The sequence below is a fragment of the Gorilla gorilla genome, chromosome 3, assembly GCF_029281585.2.
Source record: "Gorilla gorilla gorilla isolate KB3781 chromosome 3, NHGRI_mGorGor1-v2.1_pri, whole genome shotgun sequence".
Classification (NCBI taxonomy): Eukaryota; Metazoa; Chordata; class Mammalia; order Primates; family Hominidae; genus Gorilla; species Gorilla gorilla.
The window spans coordinates 108,567,981-108,575,570 of NC_073227.2; positions in this window are offsets into that span (position 1 = coordinate 108,567,981).

A 7,590-nucleotide genomic window follows, 5' to 3' on the forward strand; every position below is an offset into this window, starting at 1 on the left:
AGGGAAAGAGACAGTTTAAAAAAGGAAAGCAGTAGAAAGATACTAAGAGGAAAAAAGCATATAAGAGAAGAGGGAAAAGCATAGAAACATTTGCTAAAGAAGCAAAACCTAGAGAGACAGGAACCAATGACAGAAAGAGGGATATGTTATTGTGTGGGTTGTTTATTAACTTGAATGAATCTCAAATGTCTCACAACAACCCTACATGGTATTATAATCATCCTCATTTTAAAATGACAAAAACAAGTGACAGCATGGATTAAATAAATTGCTCAGTTATTCTAGGGGGCAGTGGAGGGAGATGAGATTGAGGCAACATCACTCTTTGTTGTTGTTGTTGTTGTTGTTGTTGTTGGGTTCTTAGAGACAGGGTCTTGCTTTGTTGCCCAGGCTGGAATCAGTGGCTCCATCATAGCTCACTGCACCCCCAATCTAGTGGGCTCAAATGATCCTCCCACCTTGGCCTCCCAAAGCACTGGGATTACAGGTATAAGCCACTGTGCCTGGCCTGATTTCATGCTCTAAAGCATTTTTTTCACCACCTCTTATGCAAACATGTAAACATTCCAAAAGATAAGTTTCCATCATCCTTTCAAATAGTGACAACTGATTCAGCAATTTAACATAAATCTATTTGCCTTTGTTCTAATATACTTTAATTTTTTAAAAATAATCATTTATTTGTTTGTTTGTTTATTTTTGAGACAGAGTCCTGCTGTGTCATCGCCCAGGCTGAAGTGCAGTGGCATAGTCTCGGCTCACGGCAACCTCCACTCTCAGGTTCAAGTGATTCTTATGCCTCAGCCTCCCAAGTAACTAAGATTATAGGCATGTGCCACCACGCCCAGCTATTTTTTTTGAGATGGAGTCTCGCTCTGTCGCCCAGGCTGGAGTGTAGTGGAGCAATCTCGGCTCACTGCAACCTCTGCCTCCCAGGTTCAAGTGATTCTCCTGCCTCAGCCTCCCAAGTAGCTGGGACTACAGGTGCATGCCACCATGCCTGGCTAATTTTTGTATTTTTAGTAGAGACGGGGTTTCACCGTGTTAGCCAGGATTGTCTCAATCTGTTGACCTCATGATCCACCCACCTCAGCCTCCCAAAGTGCTGGGATTACAGGTGTGAGCCGCCGTGCCCAGCCTTGTATTTTTAGTAAAGACGGGGTTTCACTATGTTGGCCAAACTAGTCTCGAACTCCTGGCCTCAAATGATCCACCTGCCTCAGCCTCCCGGAGTGCTGGGATTATAGGCATGAGCCACCACACCCAGGCTAGACTTTAATTTTTAAGTAATTTTTTTTTTCCCCAAAGAAATTCTAAAGGTTTTCATCTTTGGAAAAATGGCAGTGTGCTCTTTCACCTGCACCAAAGAGAATGGTAGAGCGTATTCGTTCACTTCTTCATTCATAAATTGCGTGGCTATGTGCAGAACTGTGATCGGTACCCTGTGTATAGGACAGAATAAAACACACCTGGACACCTGGCCCCCATTCTCCAAGAACTTACACAGTGACTTTTAGGGGTTAATTTGGAAGATGTTCACTGGTTTAGCATCTAATAAACTGTGTAATTTTGAAAACAAGGGGCTAGATTAGAAAACCCAACATTAATATTATCTGCCTTTTAAAATGTGGATGTTGGGACAGGGATTCTCTCTAATGAGCTTGGCTTTGGGCTTTGGGTTAGACAGGCTGCTCACATTTCTTTGATCCTTAAGAGCAGGCATGGTGTCAGGGAAATATCACAGTGTGAAGATCTTCTTGGCAGGACCTAAGAAGACTCTTAGATTTGTATCTTCTTACGTTATCATCATTTCTTACTTCAAGCATCAATGTCGTATTTTGTCAGCTGTGCTGCAAAACTTTCTCGAACTGATTGAACAAGAGCTTCAAACAATGCTGGGCCCACCTACTCCATTTAGTTCTAATTGGAGAAATCTGAGGACCTCATTCTTCTTAGCAACACAGTGATTTTAACTTTTTCCATGATTCATTTTTTTGGAAGGCTGCCTTCTCAAGTTTCAAAAAAGGCTCAGGAATTACATAACTCTTCTCTATTCTAAGTTTATCACTCAGATCCATTGAATGCCTAATTACCAATTACCACTTACCAATTACCAATTACCACTATGTGTCAGACCCTGTGGTAATTGTTAGGATTATATAGAAAGAAGACCTAGGCTGGGCGCAGTGGATCATGCCTGTAATCCCAGCACTTTGGGAGGCTGAGGCAGGCAGATCACAAGGTCAGGAGTTTGAGACCAGCCCGGCTGACATGGTGAAGCCCCGTCTCTACCAAAAATACAAAAATTAGCTGGGCGTGGTGGTGTGCACCTGTAATCCCAGCTACTCGGGAGGCTGAGGCTGGAGAATTGCTTGAACCCGGGAAGCAGAGGTTGCAGTGAGCTGAGATTGGACCACTGTACTCCAGCTCTGGGTGACAGAGCAAGACTCCATCTCAGAAAAAAAAAAAAGAAAGAAAGAAGACCTAGTCCCTGCCCTTAAGGAATTCACAGTCTAAAGGAGAAGCAAGGGAAGGAAACAAAGCATCATAATTCAGGGTAGTGAGTGTTCGAACAGAAGTAAGCATTGGATGTAGGCATACATAAAAGGGGAACTTAGACAGGGAGTCTTAGAACAAACATCTTGGAGGAAATGACGTCTGAATTTTGAAGTTTGCCAAGGAAAGAAGCAGGGAGATGAGTTAAAGGGAGAGAGAAACAAGTGCACTGAATGGGATCAAGCTTAAGAAGTGTATTTGTCCATTCTCATGCTGTTGATAAAGACATACCTGAGGCCAGGCGTGGTGTCTCATGCCTGTAATCCCAGCACTCCAGGAGGCCGAGGTGGGCAGATCATGAGGTCAAGAGATCGAGACCATCCTGGCCAACATGGTGAAACCCCGTCTCTACTAAAAATGCAAAAATTAGCCAGGAATGCCCTGTGCCTGTAATCCCAGCGACTCGGGAGGCTGAGGCAGGAGAATTGCTTGAGCCAGGGAGGCAGAGGTTGCAGTGAGCTGAGATCGTGCCACTGCACTCCAGCCTGGCGACAGAATGAGACTCCGTCTCAAAAAAAAAAAAAAAAAAAAAAAAGACATACCTGAGAGCGGGTAATTTATAAAGAAAAAGAGGTTGAATGAGCTCACAGTTCCAAGTTGCTGAGGAGGCCTCACAATCATCGCAGACGGCGAAAGGCATGTCTTTACATGGCAGCAGGCAAGAGAGAATGAGAGCCAAGAGAAAAGGGTTTCCCCTTATAAAACTATCAGATCTCATGAGACTTATTCACTACCATGAGAACAGTATGGGGGAAACTGCCCCCCATGATTCAATTATCTCCCAACGGGTCCCTACCACAACACGTGGGAATTATGGGAGCTACAATTCAAGATGAGATTTGGGTGGGGATACAGCCAAACCATATCAAGAAGGAAACTTGTAAGTGGAAGAAATGACGCTGGAGCAGTGGCAGGGAATAGATTACGAAGAAAGTGTCTTTCATGCAATGCTAAAGAGCTTTAATTTTACCTAGAAGTTGCAATTGGAAGAATGTAAACATAAGCATGCTTTGATTAGTGTGTGAAGAATGGACAAAGGGTGACCCCAAAGGCAAGGGAAACCAGTTGGAAAACTCCCGTGTTGTAGTGAGGATGGAGCAGAGGAGACAAATTATAGACATGAAGCAGCAAAGGCTGGTTCCTGGGTTTTGCTTTGGGAGTCTGAGTGGGAGGCATTGTCATTCACCACGAGAGGCAAATTAGAAGGAATAGGCTTGGGTGGGAATTCCATTTTAGATATGTTGAGGTGTCTAGAGGCCCTCAATGGCCATTTTCAGTCCATGTCTGGATATTTTAGTTGGGAGCTTAGGAGAGAAATCTTGGCTGGAAATAAAGTGGCAAGTCACCAGCATACACGTGACAGGTGCAGTCATAACGCTGTATTGCCTTTCACAAGGACAGTACACACCATGAGAAGATGGTTGATGGTAGACAATGAGAGGGCAGGGGACTGAGAAGCCACTGCTGGATATTTAGAAGGAAAACCAGAAAAGTAGGGATGGGAAAGATAAGACTGCTTAATGAGAAGGGAGTGGCCAAGAGGGTAAAATGCTAAAGAGCTCAAGTAAGTTAAAACTAAAAAGAACCACTGTATCTAGCCAATAAGAGGTCAGTGTGGACTTTGAGACCAATGTTTCACTGGTGTGGTGGAGTCAGAGGGTAGAATGCAGGGAATTGAGAAGTGAATGAGAAATGGGAAAGTGAAGCCATAATTGTGGTCAGGGAAGTCTAAAATCTAAGAGTTTGGTTAACTTTAGTCTTGGTCTTGTTTACTTTTACTGTGTTTTCTCCTTCTTGCCCTGACACATTTTCCACTTACTCTCTTCCTCCTGGTTTCCAATGAATGGCTGCAGCGTTCTCATGTTCCTTCTGGTATTTTTTTCATTTACTTATTAATGTATAAGTACTTATTAACCTTATCTGACTTTTGCAGTGGAAAATAACTGACTTTGGGATGAAATAGGGCTGGGTTTGAATCCCTTGCTAGAGTCCTCAGGGGCTGCTTTTTTTGTTATCTACAGGAGTTTCAATCTATACAGAAATCTTCTCAAACCAGCCAGGGGCTGGGAGCTGAGACTGCTGGGCCTGAGGCAGCTCTTTCCTCCACTTCTGTCTCTCTCTGGGAAGTGTCTGCTCTCATCTCTGCTTTTCTCTGCACTTAACAGTGTGCACGTTTTCTAGAAACCAGTAGGCCAGTTTGACAAATCTTTCAATCTTAGCTCCTTTCATTACACAGCTCAGGAGCCCAACCTTCTCTCAGCATAAATTTTTAAGAGAATATGGTTGTTGACTAGCCAAGGATTGACTTTAGGATCATGTAGTCCAAATAGCAAGAAGTGGCCAGGCGCAGTGGCTCACGTCTGTAATCCCAGCACTTTGGGAGGTGGAGGCGGGATGATAACTTGAGGTCAGGAGTTTGAGATCAGCCTGGCCAACATGGGGAAACCCTATCGCTACCAAAAATACAAAAATTAGCCAGGCGTAGTGGCGCACACCAGTAATCCCAGCTACTCGGCAGGCTGAGGCAGGAGAATCGCTTGAGCCTAGGAAGCGGAGGTTACAGTGGGCCGAGATTGTGCCACTATACTTTAGCCTGGGCGACAGAGCAAGACTCTGTCTCAAAAAAAAAAAAAAAAATTAGCAATAAGTGTCACTTGGTACAAACAAGGCCCCCAGACCAAACATTTAAGTAAGAGCTATGAGTAAGGGGCAGTTCCCAGAAATGAAGGTTTGAACTGCACAGAAACTGGTGTGGGATTTTGGACAAATCCCTCAATCTTTTCAGTCTTAAACGCAGAGTAAGTTAAAACTTAGTGGATGCAGGCCAGGGCACGGTAGCCCACACCTGTAATCCCAGCACTTTGGGAGACTCAAGCAGGGGGATCACTTGAGGTCAGGCATTTGAGACCAGCCTGGGCAACATAACAAGACCCCACCTCTACAAAAAAATTACACCTATAATATAGTTTTAGCTACTCAGGAGGCTGATGTGGGAAGATTCCTTGAGCCCAGGAGTTCAAGACTGCAGTGAGCTGTGACAGTGCCACTGCACTCCAGCCTGGGTGACAGAGCAAGACTGTATCTCTAAAAAAACAAAAAAATAAAAATTTTAGTGGATGCTGTGTTGTGCGAGAACTCTTTCTCTAGCTGCTAGGAGCACTGCCAGGGGACAGCTGTCATCTGTCATCCTCTCCAGGTATTTCCTGATGGCAGATGGCAGAAGACAGTCTCCTTGTTCAGTCACGTCCTCTTTCCAAGGACTGTCTGCATCCAATTAATGCTCAATGTCAGGGTAATAAAAATCTGTTGCTCAGACCACCATCAAGTGGGCACAACTCTAGGGGACATTGCAATTCCAGAGCTCCCTGCAGAGGACAGTGGGCCTCTGTCATGACATGACAGACCAAAGTCTCCCTCTGCCCATTCCTGCTTCTGTCCTTTCCCTGTCATATGTGTTGTTTCCAAGAGCATTACCTAATAAACTTCCTGCACACTAATCTCAGTCTGAGTCTGCTTCTTAGGGAACCCAACCTGTGACAACACCGTACCTCCATCTTACAATATTTTGGGAAGAAATAAATGAAATACGACAACCCCTGGGACACCTTAATTGAAAGCTCTTTCTCTGAGCTCTTACCATGAAGTTTTCTGCTACTAAACTTTTTCTTTTCCTTTTTTGTTTTGAGAAAGAGTCTCACTCTGTTGGTGCGATCTTGGCTGACTGCAACCTCCACCACCCAGGCTCAAGCGATTCTCGTGCCTCAGCCTGCAGAGTAGCTGGGACTACAGGCCTGCACCACCAAACCTGGCTAATTTTTTTATTTTTAATAGAGATGGGGTTTCACCATGTTAGCCAGGCTGGTCTCGAACTCCTGGCCTCAAAAGATCTGCCCCCCTCAGCCTCCCAAAGTGCTGGGATTACAGGAATGAGCCACGGCACCTGGCCTTCTACTACTACTTTTATTGACGCCTTCTGTTCTCCTAGCCTCTACGTATGTGTGTTGTAGAGCACTATTGGCTTCTTTACATTATGCTCCCTTCTTTTTTGTGTGCTCTGCAGTAACTTAAGATTTGCTCCCACATAGTATTTCCCTTTGGCTAGGGTCAACTTCATGAGCGTCAATCCTGTGTAGCTACACAGGGCCCAGCACTTGGAAGGGTCCCACGCTTGATTTAATGCTCTATTCTTGCAATCTTGAAATTCCTTTTCCCTTTTTTTGAGATGGAGTCTGAAGTCTTGCTCCCTGTTGCCCAGGCTGGAGTGCAGTGTCAGGATCACAGCTCACTGCAGCCTCAACTTTCTGGGCTCCAGCAATCCTCCCATCTCAGCCTCCTTAATAGCTGGGACTACAGGCGTGCACCGCATCTGGCTAATTTTTCTATTTTTTATAGACACAGGGTTTCACTACATTGTCCAGGCTGGTCTCAAACTCCTGGGCTCAAACAATCCACCCATCTCGGCCTACCAAAGTGCTGGGATTACAGGCATAAGCCACCACACTGGACTCTTTATTAAATTCTTAATAATTTTTAAATAATGGCTCTGCATTTTTATTTTGCACTGGGCTCAGCAAAAAAAAAAAAAAAAAAAAAAAAAAAGCCATGTTACTAGTCTTGCTTTTGGCTCCCTGCCTCCTAAGATGTGAGATAGATCTCCTAATCCGGGCTAGAACCTACCCTTGGTGTGTTACCAAAGGCTCAGTGACTTCACTGGTTAGATCTCTGTTGCCTCCACATTCGCTTCACTTGTTCAGATACACACTGCTATCTTTCTGGTATAATTCACTTTCCTCACTTTTCCATCTCCTGACAAAATCTCTCTGGGAAGATAATCAACCACCATTGTCCCCAAGCCCTGCTACATCCACCCTGGTGTCTTTTACAGAAATGTACATAGGTCATAGGTTCTCAATACTTACCACAGGTAGACTGACTTATTAGGCTTCCCTACATGGTCATTTCTAAATCCTGTACTGTTTAGTCATTCTATCCACTCCTTCATACTTGCTCCCCAGTTATATTCATTTGGCTTGT